We start from the raw sequence: 18,224 nt of genomic DNA, 5'->3' as shown, positions 1-18,224 counted from the left end.
TGTGGTCAGCACTTCACAGTCATTAGCCAGTGTGATAAGGCCCATGTTCTCTGGGTTGCTGTGGGTCTTTGAATGACAAATTATGTTGACAGCATCCTGCTGGGCCTGCAGCTGGGTGGGTAAGAAGTCCCCATTCCACCTATACTCACTGTTGTCCACACACACCATAGTGCTTTCCAACACCATCTTGCCACCTTCCTCCCTCCCGACCGGTTCTCCGGGACCGGAATTTTTCTTTTCTATTGCATTGTGAGGCTGCACATTTTTCAAACTTTTATGCTCTGCTTCCTCTTGAACACTTTGCTGCTTTGAAATTTCTTTCTCCAGATACCCAAATTATCTCTCTCAAGTTCAAGCTTCCACAGATCTCTAGGGCAGGGGCAAAGTACCTCCAATCTATTTGCATAGCAAGAATGACCTTTACTACGGTTCCCAAGAAGTTACTCATCTCCAGGTGAGACCACCTCAGCCTGGACTTTATTGTCCATATCACTATCAGTATTTTGGTCAAAGCTATTCAACAGGTCTTTAGGAAGTTCCATACTTTCCAACATCTTCCTGTCTTCTGAGACCTCCAAATCTCTAGGAAGTTCCAAACTTTCTCACATTTTCCTATCTTTTTCTGAGCCCTCCAACTATTCCAAGCTCTGCCTGTTACCCAGTTCCAAAGTCGTTTCCACATTTTTTGATACCTTTACAGCAGCACCCCATTCCTGGTACCAATTTACTATGTTATTCTGTTTTCATGCTGCTAATAAAGACATACGTGAGACTGGGTAATTTATAAAGGGAAGAGGTTTAATTGTCTCATAGTTCCACATGGCCTAAGAGGCTTCAGGAAACTTACAATCATAACAGAAGGGGAAGCAAACACGTCCTTCTTCACATGGCAGCAGCAAGAAGAAGTGCAGAGCGAAGCGGGGAAGAAGCCCCTTATAAACCCTCAGATCTTGTGAGAACTCACTATCACAAGAACAGCGTAAGGATAACCGCCCCCATGATTGAATTACCTCCCACAACATGTGGAGATATGGGAACTACAATTCAAGATGAGATTTGGTTGGGGACACAACCAAACCATATCATGCATCTGCAGCTTATTAAGCGATACCATGTTGGCTCTATATGTGATTATACTAATTTGTACTCCTATTAGTTGACTTCCCATTACTTTACATTCTTGTCTGCACTTGTATTGTCAGACTTAAGTTTTTGCCAATGTGGTGAATACAAGACTATCATGTTATGATATTTTAATGCATTTTCCATATTATAAATACAGGTGAGCATCTTTTTTAATGTTACTAGGCATTCATGTTTTCATTCTTGTGCAAAGGCTGATCATGACTTTTGCCCATTTTCTATTAGATTGTATCTTTTCCTTCTTGATGTTTAGAATGTTTCTGCATGTTTCTCCATACCAGTCCTTCATTATAATATGTGTTACAAACGTCTTCTCCCAATTTGTGGCTTATTTGATACTATATATAAAAAAGAAGCTCTTACATTAAATGTGGTAAAAGTAATTAGTATTTCCTTTTATGGTTAGAATTTGACTCTTGTTTAAGAAATGCTTTACTTGAGGTCATAAAGATATCCTCTTATTTTTTTCTAAGTTTTAAAGTTTTAACTTTCCTACTTAAGTCTTCAATCAGTGATGAAATTGATTTGAGGGTATGGTATAAGAGATCCTTTCATTATTATTATTTTTTGTATATGAATAATCACTTGTTCCAGGCCCACTTATTGAATAATCCCTTCATTTCTTCACAGATCTGCAGTGCGAGCTCGGTTGTAGATCAAGTTACCTATCTGGTCAGGTCTATTTCTATGCTCTGTATTCTGTTCCATTGTCTTATTTTTCTGTCCTTGGGCTGACAGGTAACCACTTATTCACTGCAGTTTTATAATCAGGCTTGGGAGCTGGTAGGGCAAGTGTTCCATCTTACTCCTCTTCTTTAGGAGTGTCTTACTTCCTTTTTGCCTTTGGCACTTTCATATACCTTTTAAAATCACCTTGAGCTTTCCCGAAACCTTATTAAAATTTTGATTGGGATGGCTTTAAATCTGTATATCAGTTTGAAGAGAACTGACATCTTTACCATATCAAATTATCCTATTTATGAAGACTATAGAGTCTTTCCTCGGTATGCTAGGGAGATTGGATCCAGGATGCCCACATATATCAAAATCTGTACATCCTCAAGTCTTTGAGTTTACCCTGTGGAACCCAAGTATATGAAAAGTTGACCCTCCTTATATACAGATTTCACATCCCCCAAATATTGTATTTTCAATCTGAGTTTGGTTTAAAAAAATCTTCATATAAGTGGACCCATGCAGTTTAAACTCATTTTATTCAAGAGTTACTATGTAACTCTCCATTTATTTAGGTCTTCATTAGTGGCTCAGTGAAGTTTTATAATTTTTTCTTTAAAGGACATGCACATTTTACAACTTCCTAAGTATATTATATTTTTGGTCATTGTTTTAAATAGCATGTGTATATATGTGTGTGTGTGTGTGTGTGTGTGTGTGTGTGTGTGTATGTGTGTATGCATTTTTTTTTTAGAGATAGGGTCTCACTGTGCTGCCCAGGCTGGAGTACAGTGGCTCTTCACAGGTGTGATCATTGTGCATTAGTCTCAAACTCCTAGGCTCAAGTGATCTTCCTGAGTAGCTGGGACTACAGGTGGTGCCACTGTGTTCTGCTAAATAGTAGGTTTTAAAATTAGGTTTTCTAACTATATGTTTGCTAGTATATGAAAATATATTTGTCTATTTGTATATTGATCTTTTATTTGGCAATCTTGCCAAACTTTCCTTTTAATAGTAATAATTGCCATTTGTAGAGTTTAGGGGATTTTTTTCTGTGTAGATAATTATAACCTTAGGAAATTGTGACAGTTTGTTACTTCCTCCTCCACCTTTTATCTTTTATTTCTCTTTCCTTTCTTACTGTGCTGGCCAGGGCCTCCAGTGCAGTGTTGAGTAGAACCATTGATAGTAGACACCGTTGTCTTATTCATGTTTATAAAGGGAATACTTCTAATATTTCACCATTGAGGATGAGATTGTAAGTTTTTGGCAGCTACCCTTTATCAAGTTAATGCACTTCTCTTCCATTTCACAGTCACTAAAAGTTTTATTTGATTTTTAATCATGAGTGAATGTTGAACTTTATCAGATGCCTTTTCTGTATCTACCGAGGTGATTATATGATTTTTTATTTTAATCTGGTAATGTGGCAAATTACAGTGATCTACTTTCTATGTTAAACCAAACTTGGGTTTATTTGGATCAATTTTTATGACACATTTTGTTTTTTATACATCGTAGGCTTTGGGTGACTGCTAACCTCAGTACTCAGCTCTAGACTTTTGCTAGCTTTTGGTCTCTGAGGATTTCTATTTCTTGCTGGCCCAGGGGTATGTTTAACATTACAACATATTAATCCAGCCATTTGGAGGTAGTTGATAGCAGAAAGGCTTTTGGAGTGTCAAGTTCACCTAATTTGTGGAACTAAAATTCCACTTTATCATACTTTTAGTTTAAAAGCTTCTGTTAGTATAAGATATGGTTTAAATAATCACTTACCATCATGTCTGCCTCCACTTGTTTTTCTTCTTCTTGTCTCTGCATAACGATGCCACTCTCTACTGAAAAGACAAAGAAATAGACTAGCGGGAAGAGGATCATACCAGGAGTCAAAAGGTACAAGTTCTAGTGCCAGCCCCATCACTTCTGAGATCTTGATCAAGCCACTTTCTTTTGTTGTCGCTTTTAAATAAAATTTTTGTATTTTTTTGTAGGAACAGGGTTTCACCATGTTACCAAGCATGGTCTTGAATTTCTGGGCTCAAGTGATCCACCCATCTCAGCCTCCCAAAATCCTGGGATTACAGGTGTGAGCCACTGCGCCTGGCCAGCACTTTCTTTCTCTAAGTTTTACTCAATCATCTGCTTAGTGGAAGCACTTAAGATTGAAATGAGATCACGTGTTTATAAATGTGAACATGTTATAAGGGGAAAGAATGAGAAGCAGTGATATACAGTACATTCTCTGTTTGTAAAATGTAACAGAAACAGGGAATTTGGGGAAGGGAGAGGTTTAAATCAGTCACATGGGATTTTTTTATGGTGGTGGAACTATTTTGGCATTTACATGACACCATGCCTGTGTTAAAACCCATAGAGCTTTACAGCACAGAGGAATTTAACTTATGCAAAAATTTTAAAATATCAGGAGTGTGGGGATTCCAGGATGGAATGCAGAGTGACAAAATAATCTAACTGTATTACAAATGTATGCAATAACTTCACTGAAAGGGGCCAGAGAAAAGGTGTTGACCTGAGTGACTTTGGAAATTAGACTGTAAGGCTAAAGGCAGTGGGAACTGTACATAAGCACTGTACTGCAGTTGATAAAGTTTCCTGTGGAGGTATGGGGTAATAATTCTGAAACCACTATACAAGTGTACTGGAATTCAACAATTAATAACTGGATGGTGATGATAGGAACCGTGTTTCTTACTGTTGGGTAGAAGGCTACAGACAAGCGAGAAGAGAAGGCTGGAGTGATCCATGTGGTAATGGATTAGAGTTGGAGATATTTGTATGAACTCTAGTTTAATATAGTTACAGATGGATGCATATAGAAATACTTTATATATACAGATATGTGTATGTACTTGGTTTATTATGCACACCTATATTTCCTTGCTTTGTCCCTTGAGAGGACAGAAAAGCCAGGACAACCTAGTAGCAAGGAACATATCTGGTGCCCAGACTATTCTCTAATAACAGGAACAAAGATTCTTTGGAGAATTGGCTGTTTCTAGGACTGGATCAAGGAATACACAAAATGAGCCCACAGCACCTTGTAGTGCCAGAAAGTAAAGAAGTGCTAAAAACAAAAACAAAATGATGAAACTATGTCAAAAGGAATATAGGTGCCAACTGAAAGAGGATTTTTTTTTTAAGACAGGGTCTTGCTCTGTCATGCTGCATGACTATACTCACTCTGGAGTATAGTCACCCAGGCTGGAATGCAGTGGTATGATCTCGACTCACTGCAGCCTCTGCCTCCCAGGCTCAGCGATCCTCCCAAGTAGCAGGGGCCACAGGCATGTGCTACCATGCCTGGCTAATTTGTTGTATTTTTGGTAGAGATGGGGTTTCACCAAGTTGCTCAGGCTGGACTTGAACTCCTGAGCTTAGGTGATCCTCCAGAATTGGCTTCCCAAAGTGCTGGGATTATAGGCATAAGCCACCATGCCTGGCCTGAAAGAGCTCTTAATGGCCAAAGCTCAAAACATTGAGCAGCAAAATAAGTAAGTTAGTATTTAGTTGTAACCCAAAGTGTAGCATATATATATGGTCTATACTGATATAAATAAAGGTCTGTACTGATATAAATAAAGGATTGAATAAATAAATAAATGGGAGACAAGAGACAAATCTTCCATGCAAAAGAATTCCAAATATTCTTTGTAGATATAATGCCTTTAAGGAGGTAGAGCCTAACTCCCCACTTCTTAAATGTGGGCTCTGCATAGTGATTTCTTTCCAAAGAGTATACGGTGTAAAAGGAGTGTATACCTTAACAGTGGAGAAACCTGTCAAACTCTGACCAGTGTACCTCAAAACTGTCAAGGGCTTCATAAACAAGGGAAGTCTGACAGACTGTCAGAACAAATAGGAGCCTAAGAAGACATGATGACATGATCTCATGTAATAAGTGATCTTGGAACAGAAAAAGGACATAAAAAATCAACGAAAAGAGTAAAATTAACAAAAAAGTAATGAAGTTGAATAAAGTATGAACTTAAGTTTATAATAATGTATTACTATTGAGTTATTAATTATAATAAATATACCATGATAATGTAAGATTTAATAGTGGGGGAAACTGTATCAGATGTATGGAAACTCTGTACTATCTGTAACATTTTTGTAAATCTGAAACTGTCCAGAAATTAAAAGTTTACTTTGAAAATGCAACAGGAATATGGTAGAAACCACTATATAGGCATAGCATGACTTAGTGATTAAGAATATGAACTCGTGTACCAGCCTACTTGGATTCAGATCTTAGCCTCACTGCTTACTAGCTGTGTAACCCTGGTTAACTTAAGTAACTAGAACTACTTGACTTCTCTGTGCCTCAATTTCTTTACATGTTAGTGAAGATTCTTGGGAGGATTTAATGAATTTGTGTGAGTGTGCATGTGTATGACTTAGAGTAGTGCCTATCACAAAGCAAACCCTCTCTAATTGTTTCAATCTATTTATTGTTACTACTTTTGTTCCTTAGTTTTGGGGATTATGGCTAAATTTCACTGCAACTCTCTTCAGCATACTGATTTTTAGCTTGGCACTCCAACAAATCAGTATTCATGATGCTTTGTTCTCACCGGGGAAGTCATCAAGATTATAAAGATTCAAGAGAAAGCAGGACCAGAACTTGAGAATTTCCAACCCAGTTTTATGCTTCATGTATAGCATTTACTTAGTGTATGCAGAAGTTACAAAGCCTGACTGGATCTACTTTTTATGGGCATAGACGTGCCAGACATAGAAATTCTGAAGTTGAGTTCGATCGGTAGTGGGAGCAGAGAGTGGACCCCAGAGACCTCTGAGCAGCCCCACTGCCGCTGCTGGCCTAGTTACCATCATACCCCTGGAGGAGCCACAGCTGCCGCAGCTGGCCCCAGTCATCATCACCGCAACCATGAGCAGTGGGGCCGAGACCCAGCAGCCGCCGGCTGCCCCCAACTTCAGCGCCACCAACACCAAGCACGGCACTACAGGCAGCAGCGCAGGGAGCAGTGGCCCAGGGACAAGAAGGTCATCGCAAGGAAGGTGTTGTAAAATGATTCAATGTAAGGAACAGATATGGTTTCATCAACAGGAATGACACCAAGGAAGATGTATTTGTACACCAGACTGCCATAAAGAAGAATAACCCCAGGAAGTACCTTCCCAGTGTAGGAGATGGAGAGATTGGAGTTTGATGTTGTTGAAGGAGAAAAGCGTGCAGAGGCAGCAAATGTTACAGGTCCCGGTGGCGTTCAGTTCAAGGCAGTAAATATACAGCAGACTGTAACCATTATAGACGCTATACACATCATAGGGGTCCTCCACGCAATTACCAGCAAAATTACCAGAATAGTGAGAGTGGGGGGAAAAGAAAAACGGATCGGAGAGTGCTCCCAAAGGCCAGGCCCAACAACGTGGGCCCTACTGCAGGCGAAGGTTCCCACCTTACTACATGCGGAGACCCTATGGGCATCGACCACAATATTCCAACCCTCCTGTGCAGGGAGAAGTCATGGAGGGTGCTGACAACCAGGGTGCGGGAGAACAAGGCAGACCAGTGAGGCAGAATATGTATCAAGGATATAAACCATGATTCCACAGGGGCCCTCCTTGCCAAAGACAGCCTGGAGAGGACGGCAATGAAGAGAACAAAGAAAAGGAGATGAGACCCAAGGTCAGCAGCCACCTCAACGTAGGTACTGCTGCAACTTCAATTACCAATGCAGATGCCCAGAAAACTCTAGACCACAAGATGGCAAAGAGACAAAAGCAGCCAATCTACCAGCTGAGAATTCATCACTCTGGAGGCTGAGCAGGGCAGGGCAGGGCTGAGTAAATGCCGGCTTACTATCTCTACCATCATCCGGTTTAGTCATCCAACAAGAAGAAATATGAAATTCCAGCAATAAGAAATGAACAAAAGATTGGAGCTAAAGACCTTAAGTGCTTGCTTTTTGCCCGTTGACCAGATAAATAGAACTATCTGCATTATCTATGCAGCATGGGGTTTTTATTATTTTTACCCAAAGACATCTCTTTTTGGTAATAACAAACGTGTTTTTTAAAACAGCCTGGTTTTTCTCAATACAGACATTTTGAAACAATTTAAACAATTTAAAGGTTTTTAAATTGTTTCATATCTGGTCAAGATGAGATTTTTAAGAACTTCATTTTTAATTTGTAATAAAAGTTTACAACTTGATTTTTTCCAAAAAAGTCAACAAACTGCAAGCACTTGTTAATAAAGGTCTTAACTGTCAAAAAAAATTCTGAAGTTAACTTTATTTGGTTTTCAGTAGATTCCTTATTAAGATATCCACTTCCCTTGCTAACCTGATGTTCTTTTTGGGAAAAGCACTGCTTGCAATGCACAACCCTCAGATGTAGGGTTCAGCATCTAAAATTTAGATGACATTTGAAGCAAAAGTGGGATGTATTACGGAAACATGTATTTCAGGTCTTTTACCTGTCTGCCTAAAATTCATACCAACTCTTTAGAAAACTTCTTGTTTTTTTTTTTGAGACAGAGTCTTGCTCTATCACTTGCTGGAGTGCAGTGGTGTGATCTTGGCTCACTGCAGCCTCCATCTCCCGGGTTCAGGTGATTCCCCCACCTCAGCCTCCTGAGTAGCTAGGACTACAGGCACATGCTACCATGCCCAGCTAATTTTTTTGTATTTTAGTACAGATGGAGTTTCACCATGTTGGCTGGGATGGTCTTGATCTCCTGACCTCGTGATCTGCCCACCTTGGCCTCCCAAAGAGCAGGGATTACAGGTGTACACCACCGCACCCTGCCAGAAAACTTCTTATGGATCGGCAGCTCAGATGGAATAGCATACTGAGTAGAACATAGAACTTGGAGTCAGGAGCCTGCTTGGAGAGTGGGCTCCTATGGCTATGTGACCAAGTATTTGAGCCTCAGCTCCTGCATCTGTACAACAGTGATAACAGAAATGCTTTTCCCACCTTCCTCCCGCACTTACAGGATTGTTGAAGATTAGGTGTGAAAATGAATGTGAGAGCTTTTGTAAGTTATAAAATCTATACAAATATACTCTGTTAGAGTGGTTCTCAGATTTTCAACCAGAGTAAACACTAATGGAGCTTTATAGCCATATTAAGTGTTGCAGCCATCTGAACACCTTTAATTATTAAGTGATAAGGTGAAATCATTTGACCTTAAAATGCTTTTGATGGAAAATTTTCTCACAGCACTTTACTTTTTAGGATGTTTCTCTTTGACATAACAAAGGAGGGCATTGTTTGAGTCTGGAATCATCTGTTTCAGGTGGCAGTTTGAGGAAATGGTTCCCAAAGTCTTTACTGAAATTAGCTGGAGAATACAAAGGTGAATCCCTGTAATACGGGAAGCTACCTACCTCCTTTGGATACAGATCCCCTTGTCCTAGTGTAGAGATGACCAGCAGAGGGTGCACAAGCTTTCCTATGAGCTGACTCCAGCTTCAGCAGCAAAGCCGGGCAGACCTGACTGGTAACCATCTGTGTTTGCTGTCTGATAATTAACAAGTACTATAAATGAAACGATCCTGGTGCATCAGAAACAGTCACCAAATGGAAAGAGAGAGCAGCCATAATGTCAAGCAACACTGTAGCAAGTGCCTGCCATACTTGATGACTAGGAAGTTTCTAGATAACTGGAATTCAGCATTCTAGCATGGGCTGTTTGTTTCCCACATGCTCCTGCTACCCTTTTCCTTTTCTAATAATTTCTTTCTACTTCCTGGTTCTTTGCTCCACCTTCATCAGTATCCATAATCATCTGCCTTATCTGGTCTGACAGTTTGGGGTCTTTTAAGCAACCATTCTCTGGAAATTGGCCATTGGGTATTTGGGTCCTGAATCCAGCATTCTGTCCTGTTAACCAGACTCTTACAGATTTGACAGCATCTTTTTCTCCATATAAATGGGTGACCACCAGAAAAGTTTTGACAGCTTTCTAGTGTTGCTGTTCTAGTCACCTATTGCCCATACCATCTTTTCTTCCCTAGAATGGATCCTCTACTCATAAATATTATATAGAATTTGTACACTACCATGCCCAGCTAATTTTTTATTTTTTGTAGATATGGGGTCTCACTATGTTTCCCAAACTGGTCTTAAACTCCTGGCCTCAAATGGTCTGCCTGTCCTGGCCTCTCAAAGTGCTGGTATTACATGTGTGACCCACTGGACCCAGCCTTTAGCAACGATTTTTTTTTGAGACTGAGTTTCACTCTTTTTGCCCAGGCTGGAGTGCTACAGGGTGATCTCGGCTCACTGCAACCTCTGCCTCCCAGGTTCAAGTGATTTTCCTGCCTCAGCCTCTCGAGTAGCTGGAATTACAGGAATGAACCACCATGCTGGCTAATTTTGTATTTTTAGTAGAGACGGGGTTTCTCCATGTTGATCAGGCTAGTCTCAAACTCCCGACCACAGGTGATCCACCCACCTCAGCCTCCCAAGGTGCTGGGATTACAGCGGTGAGCCACCGGGCCAGCTTTAGCAACATTTTTAAGCAGTTACATAATTTTCCTTTCTATGGATATACAATAATTTAGTCCTCTAAAGATGAGTATTTTTATTGTTGCAGTTTTTCAGTATAATGTACAAATAATGCTGTGACAAATCCTTAATATATTCTTCTGATTATATTCATAGGATATGTTTTTAGAAATGAAATTTTATGTCTAATTTTTTCTTTAAAATCTTGATACGTATTACCAAAGCCCCCGCAGGAAAGGTCTTTCAGTTCAGTGTCCCCTCAGTTTGTGAGAATACCTGTTCCTGCACCATTTATCACAGTGTCTTTACCTTCACTAAAATGACAGAAGATTATTTTACTGTTTTCCATGTGATGGGCTTTCCACAATCCATATCACCCAGAAAAATTAATCTCAAGCTTTTTGGTCTTACGACCTCTTGACACTGAAAAATTATAAAGGCTCCAAAGAACTTTTGTTTATGTGATTTGTAGCTATGAATATTTACTATATTTGAAACATAACCTAAGAGAAAACTGTTTAATTATTGTCTTTTTTTGTAAAAACTGCAATATTGTTATTTAAAAATAAGACTAATATAAGACTAATAAGCCCATTGCACATTAGTATGGCATATTTTTATAAAAAATATTTTCCAAAAGAAAAAAATGAGAAGAGTGGCATTGTTTTATATTTTTCTGCAAATTTGAATGTCTAGCCTAAGAGATGACTGGATTCTTATATCTGTTTCTGCATTAAGTCTGTTGTGATTATGTGAAGAAATCTGATCTCACATAGATATATTAGTATAAGTGGTTGGGAAGATGTGCTTTGTCTCTCAGATGAGTATGGGTATTCTACTTTGATACTACACCAAATCCCAGTATCCTAAAGGTTAATTACAATATAAAACTTGAAGCCTTGTCAGTGAACTTTTCATATTCTGCTACATTAAAATCCATTGGTCTGTCTTATATTATACTTTGACTGGATTTTTAACCCATGTGTGATTTTTGTGACATTATATGTTGGTCATCTGGAAAATATTGCCTCATTGAATTGTGTAGGTCTTCCAAATGTTGACACATTCCATTTTATAGTATCAAAAATATCTTATTCTTATCAGAACAGTGTTTAAAAATCAGAAAGCTGTTAAGGTCACAGTGGTAGACACACGTTTTCCAGAATTTTAATTTTTGCTTAAAAGCTTAAATTTTACCAAGGGCAACAAATGGTGTCAGTTGTTTTCCTGACAGGCTTACTTTGTTTATTTTTGAGAAAATATCAAAGTAGAAATGGTCCGTGAAAACAATTTGTATTGCTTCATCAAGGATATGCTTACGTGAAACTGGCTTTTTTTTTTTTCTGTGAATCCATAGTTGGTGAAGAAGACAATGACCTTCTGTGTAGTTCGATGCCACTGTTTTGACTCAGGGAAAGGTGCTAATGCTTTTGTCCACATTGCTTGTGTGCCATCAGTGCAAATGGCACAACAGTTTTTTTTCTTAAAGCAAATAATATGTTGACATTATCATGAAAATAATTCTAACCTTTTGAAGACTGTCTAAAGTAGGGTAGGGGTCCCCAGCAATTCATGGACCATACTTTGAGAACTTTTAGCTTAAGGTTCTCTCACCAGACGGAGATTGATTTGGGAATAGTTTGTGACCAAATTCTGGCCAGTGAAATCTGAGAGCAAGTCTGCCTGGGAAGTGGTGGATAAGTTTCCTCCTCTCTAAAAAAGAGACAGAAAGAGATGGTCCTTTTCTCTCACTGGATGTTGCCATGGCTTTGTGATGCCTGGAACTGCTGCAGCCATTTTGTAATTGACAAAGGGACTCAGACTTAGGATGGAGGTGATGCTGCAGAGAGCAAGATGGAGAAATGGCAGGAACCTGGATCCTTGATGACATTTTAGAATGGCAGATGAAACCTCACCTGGAACTTGCCCAACCTTTGGACTTCCAGTTATGACAGATATTATTATCATTTAAGCCAGTTTGAATAGTGCCTTCTGTTATTTGCAGTCAAAAGAATCCTAAAGAGACATTTATTGTTAGTGTGATGAACAGTTTCAAGTGTAGGGGCCATTTGCATTTCTTCAATAAGTGCTTATTCATAGCATTAGCACATTTCCTACTGAGGTCATTTCTACTTATTATTTTCTAAGCACTCCTAATAAATTAACACATTGTAATATTTTACAGATTATTTCTACCAGTGTCTTTTATAGCATATTTTCCCATACATTTAAATATAAGCAATCTATTTGTCTTGTTCTCTTTTTTTTTTCTTTTTGGGATAGAGTCTGGCTCTGTTGCCCAGGCCGGGAGTGCAGTGGTGTGATCTCGGCTCACTGCAACCTCCACCTCCGGGGTTCAAGTGATTCTCCTGCCTCAGCCTTCCAAGTAGCTGGGATTCCAGGTGCCTGCCACCATGCCCAGCTAATTTTTGTATTTTTAGTAGACATGGGGTTTCACTGTGTTGGCCAGGCCGGTCTTGAACTCCTGACCTCATGAGCTGCCCACCTCTGCCTCCCAAAGTGTTGGGATTACAAGCATGAGCCACCACGCCCAGCCCTTGTTCTCTTTTTTTAAATAGTTCATGGCTTTGGTGTCATGTTTAAGAGTCTTTCTACCCCATTTTTGGGTAAATATTCGCTTTTTTTCTAGACTTATAAAGATCAAATTTTTTTACATTTAGAAGTTTAACTTATCTGGAATTTATTTTGATATTAGATATGGAGTAGTGATGTACCTTTTTTTCCAAATGGGTGGCCCATTTTCTTAATATACATCTTTGAATAGGCCAGCTCTAACCCACTGATTTGAAATACTAGCTTCATTACAAATGGAATTCTTATGTATGTATTCTGGCTCATTTCTGGACTTTCTATTCTGTTCCATTTGCTTTGACTGTATCTCCTGCATAAGAGGTATGCCCAGGGCTTACTTGTTTGACAGTGTGTGGTAATATCTGGAAGGACAAGTACACACCATCCCCCAACACCACCCAACACAATCAACATCACTTTTTCTCCCTCTGTATTTTTCTGGCACTTACTGCATGTTTATTTGTCCAAATGAACTTTTAAATTATTTGCTAAAGCTCCCCCAAAACATTTTTGGAATTTCAGTTAGAACTACTTTAATTTTATAGATGATTTGGGTGACAATTTATGTTTTTACAATATTGAATCTTCAGCCCCAGAAACCCATCTTCTGTCTTCCTACTTATTAAAATTCTCTTCTGTTTCCCTCTGTACAGTTGTATAGCTTTCTTCATAGTGGTCTTGTACATTTCTGGCTAGGTTTATTCCTAGGTATTTCATATTATTTTGTGTTGAATTTGTAGAGGGATCTTCCCCCCTGCATGTGTTCCATTTAAATAAAAACACTTTTTAAAAACATCCAGCTCATATTTCCAGATAACTTTGGCTTCTTAGAAAAGAATAATATATAAGGATATTGTCTAAGTATATCTAAGGATACTATCATTTGTGGTATTACAGTATATACTATGTGAACTGGATTTATGAGGTACGACTGCTTAAGACTGTTAAAGGAAACAACATACCAGAAGCTATATCTTAATGAGTGTTATTCTTCCAAGCTGTTTATGTTGTGAGTTTATACATTTATGGCAACAAGAACAACAACTTACTCTGAAAGCAAAAGGTATTCTCCTAAAGCAAAGAGTTTGCCATCATTGAGGATATGAAAAAGAACAATAACTTGTTATGAGGTGGTCTGAAAATGGAATTTCAAAAATGTTTTGCTATTATTGGAATAAGTAGTAATTTCTTAAAGTGATTTATTTGAAGGGACAACACTTTTTTTGAAGTACAGGTCTAGTTTTTAGCTAAACAACATTACCTTCTAGACACGTATTGTTAGGTGGCAAGGAGATGGCTGACAGGTTTTATGTGTTTCATTATTGTTGTTTTTTGGAAAGAATCATCATTTTATCAGATTGTTTTTGTATTAAATAAGATTCAAGTTGCCCCAGGCAGTATGGATTGGCAGTGTTCCAGCTATTTGGGAAAATGGGATTTGCCAGTTTTCTAAGACCATTTAAAATAAACAAGCACATTTCTTTTCATCCACATTATGGATTTAAAAAACATGTGTGGACTAGCCTGGTTTCTTAATCAACATTTAAAATGTTCCTATAGAAAATGTGGTTCTGAGCTCTTAACAACGGTCTTACAAATGAGCATAGGAATAAGACCTTTCATAGGTGAAAGATTACTAAGGTTTCTCTATATGATGTGTTCCTTGGAGATTAAGAACATAATTAATATTCTCAATTGTTCTTAAGCAGCTTGCTGTGACACTATTACTCATGGGCTTTTCTAAACTGTTCTTAAATTTATTGATTTTTTAAAGTTTATATAGTTTTCTAGGATAAGGTTTGCTTCTTTGTGGGTGAGGAGTTTGGCTCCAGGTTGAAATTCCACATGTGATCTTTCTGGCCTGACCATAGGTAATTGCAAGGCTCTGCCTGGAGGGCCTCATGGGGAGAAGCTGCCTTCCCCACACCAGAGTTGGTGAACAGCTAGAACTTTGCAGTTTCCTGGAGGGATTGCAGCCTAGGAGTCAGCCCCCTGCATTCCTAGCCCAGATGCCTCCAATCAGAGGACTTCCTTCCATTCCAGGCTCCTTCCCCTGCCCTCCCACTTCCCTGACCACCTCCACACCAGGGGTCCATTTAAAACAGTGAGAGAGCTTTCTCCCACCCTCCTTGACAGAGACAATTTCTTAATCTATGCTGTGTCTACTTATTTCTCACCCAGTGCTGCCATTCAGTGGGGGAGAATGGAAAGCTGGGGAGCTGCACTTCTTTTTGCCTCTTCCTTGCGCTATTGCAGAAAGTGAGACTTGATTGTTACTTTCATTTTAGCTTGTGGTCCTCATTGACTGCCTCAGCACCTGATTACTGGACAGTGGGAAGTGAGATGGTGTTCCTAATTATTTATTAATCTTATTTTGTAGGTTTCTTCCATTTCAAGTTTTAAGAGGTGCCTCTTAGCAGTGTTTCTGGAATTTGTTGAATAATAATTTGAATTCACATTTGCAAGGCACTATGTAGTTTATAATTTTCTTTGTAACAACGTTGTGACTTAAGAATTCTCTCCATTTGACGAATGCACTGATAGGCTTAAGCAAAGTAACTTTCCCCAAAAAATCATGAACTGACAACAGACTTAGTCTCCAAATTCAAGTCTTGGCTCAGCCACCTTTTAAGTGACTTGAACTTGGGACTAAGTCTGTTGTCGGTTCATCCTTCTACTATATCATCCTGGTTCATTGGTAAATTAGTCTTTCACCTTCTTGAAAATTTGGAACTACTTAGGGCTGTTCAGACTAAAGCATCTTAGTGGAAGGCTTGATCCCATGGTATTCACAAAGCCCTGTGGAAATTGTGAGGAGAGGCAGACTAACAATAACAACAGCAAATGCATTAACTCTGATTGAACACTTACCACACACCCAGCACTAAGCTATGTATGTTACCTCACAGAAGCTTCCTATCTTTGGAAGTAGGAATTAGCCACATTGTATTAAGGAAATTGAGACTAGTGAAGTTAAGTATCATGCCAGAGGTTATAAAACTAAGACAACCTCTGGCAGTAAGTGATATAACCTGTGGTAAATGGCAGATCCAGAATCAACTTAGTCCAAACCCTTCAATGTCACCTGAAATTGCTTTCCGAGGAGAATTAAGGTGATGCTGCCCTACTTAGGGAGATTTCTGCTATTAAGGAGCAGTAAGAGTAGAATTCTCTGGAACAGAATCTTCTAATACTATTTCTAAATGCTGAGAAATAAATATTTAAAGGAAAAATATTCTCAGATTCCTCATTTGACTTAAAATATTCTTACTGTATTGTTTATGCACACAAATCTACTAAGTTCCTTGTGCATAGAGCTTCTGTTCAGCCATAAAATCAACATAAGTAGAAGTATAGCCACAAAACCAATAAAACTCAAATTAACAGCAGTGTAATGTGACTGCTGATGTTTTACTAAAAGTAAATTGCAACTCTCATGATAAAAGAAGGAGCTACTGACCATCATGCAGGTTCTTTTGACTTTGGCCCATCTGTGCTGTTGTGTGCTGTGTATCTTCCCAATTCCCTCACCACTTTTCTCTATTCAAAATACTGCAGAATCTTTTTACAGTGTGCTGTGTATACTCAGATGCATCATTTATGTATTACATCTGTGCTGCTTATTGCCAACAAGATCATAAATGCAAACACAGGCACTGAAATTAAGTAGCAGTTATACATGGCTCCTATTGAATTTTAGATTATTATCATAATAAAAACACAATTTAAATAATTGTCATAGGACCTTAGTTTGACAAATCCTGTTTTAGCAGATGTGTCCAGTGGTGGACTGTTCCTGAAGAACAAGGGATGGAAAGCTATTATAATGACTTTCAGAAGATTAACATAAGATGGTGGATGGGAGTCCATGTTTTAGCTTTTCTCAATACTAAAAGCTTTCTCTTTCATAGGCATTTGTGGCTTGTGGTTTTGGCCATACTGTAAGAGATTCTCATTCAAAGCAGTAGTAGTTCCTTCTCATTGTTACAATGTTACTGTTTTTGTTACTAGGTGACATAGGTTAACAAAAAACTTACAAGGCCTCATTCCTAACCAGTATCTCCTATCTGTCTTCTCCTTCCCCTTGTTTCTTTCCTTTTCCCCCTTCTTTTAGAGTTGGGGTCTTGCCCTGTCACCCAGGCATGATCATGGCTCACTGCAGCCTCAAAATCCTGGGCTCAAGCGATCCTCCCACCTCAGCCTCCCAAGTTGCTGGGTCCCTCCCCTTGTTTCTTTTAAACCCAGATTTCAGCCACTTCAAGTCCATCAGCTCCTCCAATTCCTTCTACTCTCCTCTTTATTATTTTTTTCCCAGTCAGTGTGGGCTTACTTTGTGGTTACTAGTTATATTTTCCTTCACTTTCATCTTGAATCACCGTTGTTTTCCATTCTGCAAGCCTAAACAGTCCTAATCCAGATCAAACCAAATTATTTTGTCCCCTAAACTAGGTAGTAGAGGAAATCAATAACTGCCCTATCAGGTAGGTTACTTTTGGTTGCAGATAACGGAAAACTCAGACTACTTTAAACAACTGAGAAATATATTGGCTTGATAACTGAGAAAAACAGAGGTAGGACTGGCTTCAAATGAAATTTAATCCAACTACTTAACAGTGGGACTTATTTATTAACCTCTTTTAGCTTCCCAGTTTTCTTTCCTCATAGTTAGCTTCATCCTACATTTGTACCATGCATTGCTAACACCAGGCCCACTCATGGCTCCAAGGTGGCTTTTGTTATGGACCGCACTGTGTCCTCCCAAATTCATATGCTGAAACCCCACCCCCAATGTGACTATATTTAGAGATGGGGCCTTTATGGATGTAATAAAGATTAAGTGAGGTCTTAAGAGTGAGGCCCTAATTCAATAGAACTGGTGTCCTTATAAAAAGAGGAGATATCAGAGATATCTCTCTCCCTCTGCGAATGTACAGAGGCCATTTGAGGACATGATGAGAAGGTGGCTGTCTACAAGCCAGGAACCAAGTCGGCCAGCACTTCGATATGGGACTTCTAGCCTCCAGACCTGTGAGAAAATACGATTTCTGTTGTTTAAGCCACCTAGTCTATTTTATTTTGTTGTGGCAGCCCAAGCTGACTAATATAGCTTTCAACAGCCTTTGGGCTGTTGAAAAAGCCCCTCTTTCATACATAACAGGTGCTTCCTCTGTTCCTGGATCTCTAGCTGTAAAACAGAAAGGTACTCTGTTGGACAGGTTTGGCCACATGCCCACTTCCTAACCAATCACTATGCCCAGAGGTGTAGAATGTGCCAGTTGGCTTAGCATAGGTTATATGTTCACCTC

The 18,224-nt window shown here is 39.0% G+C and overlaps 1 protein-coding gene and 1 pseudogene across 2 annotated transcripts in view; both read left to right on the top strand.

Annotated features, from left to right (window-relative positions):
- METTL8 (methyltransferase 8, tRNA N3-cytidine) overlaps window positions 1-18,224 on the top strand; it is a 99,488-nt gene that overhangs the window by 118 nt on the left and 81,146 nt on the right. The window lies entirely within an intron of this gene.
- On the top strand, window positions 3,723-8,075 carry LOC105728236 (Y-box-binding protein 1-like; annotated as a pseudogene).

The sequence above is a fragment of the Aotus nancymaae genome, unplaced genomic scaffold (assembly GCF_030222135.1).
Source record: "Aotus nancymaae isolate 86718 unplaced genomic scaffold, 86718_ANA_hifiasm-v0.15.2.pri h1tg000008l, whole genome shotgun sequence".
Lineage (NCBI taxonomy): Eukaryota > Metazoa > Chordata > Mammalia > Primates > Aotidae > Aotus > Aotus nancymaae.
This window is presented reverse-complemented; position numbering and strand designations above follow the sequence as displayed.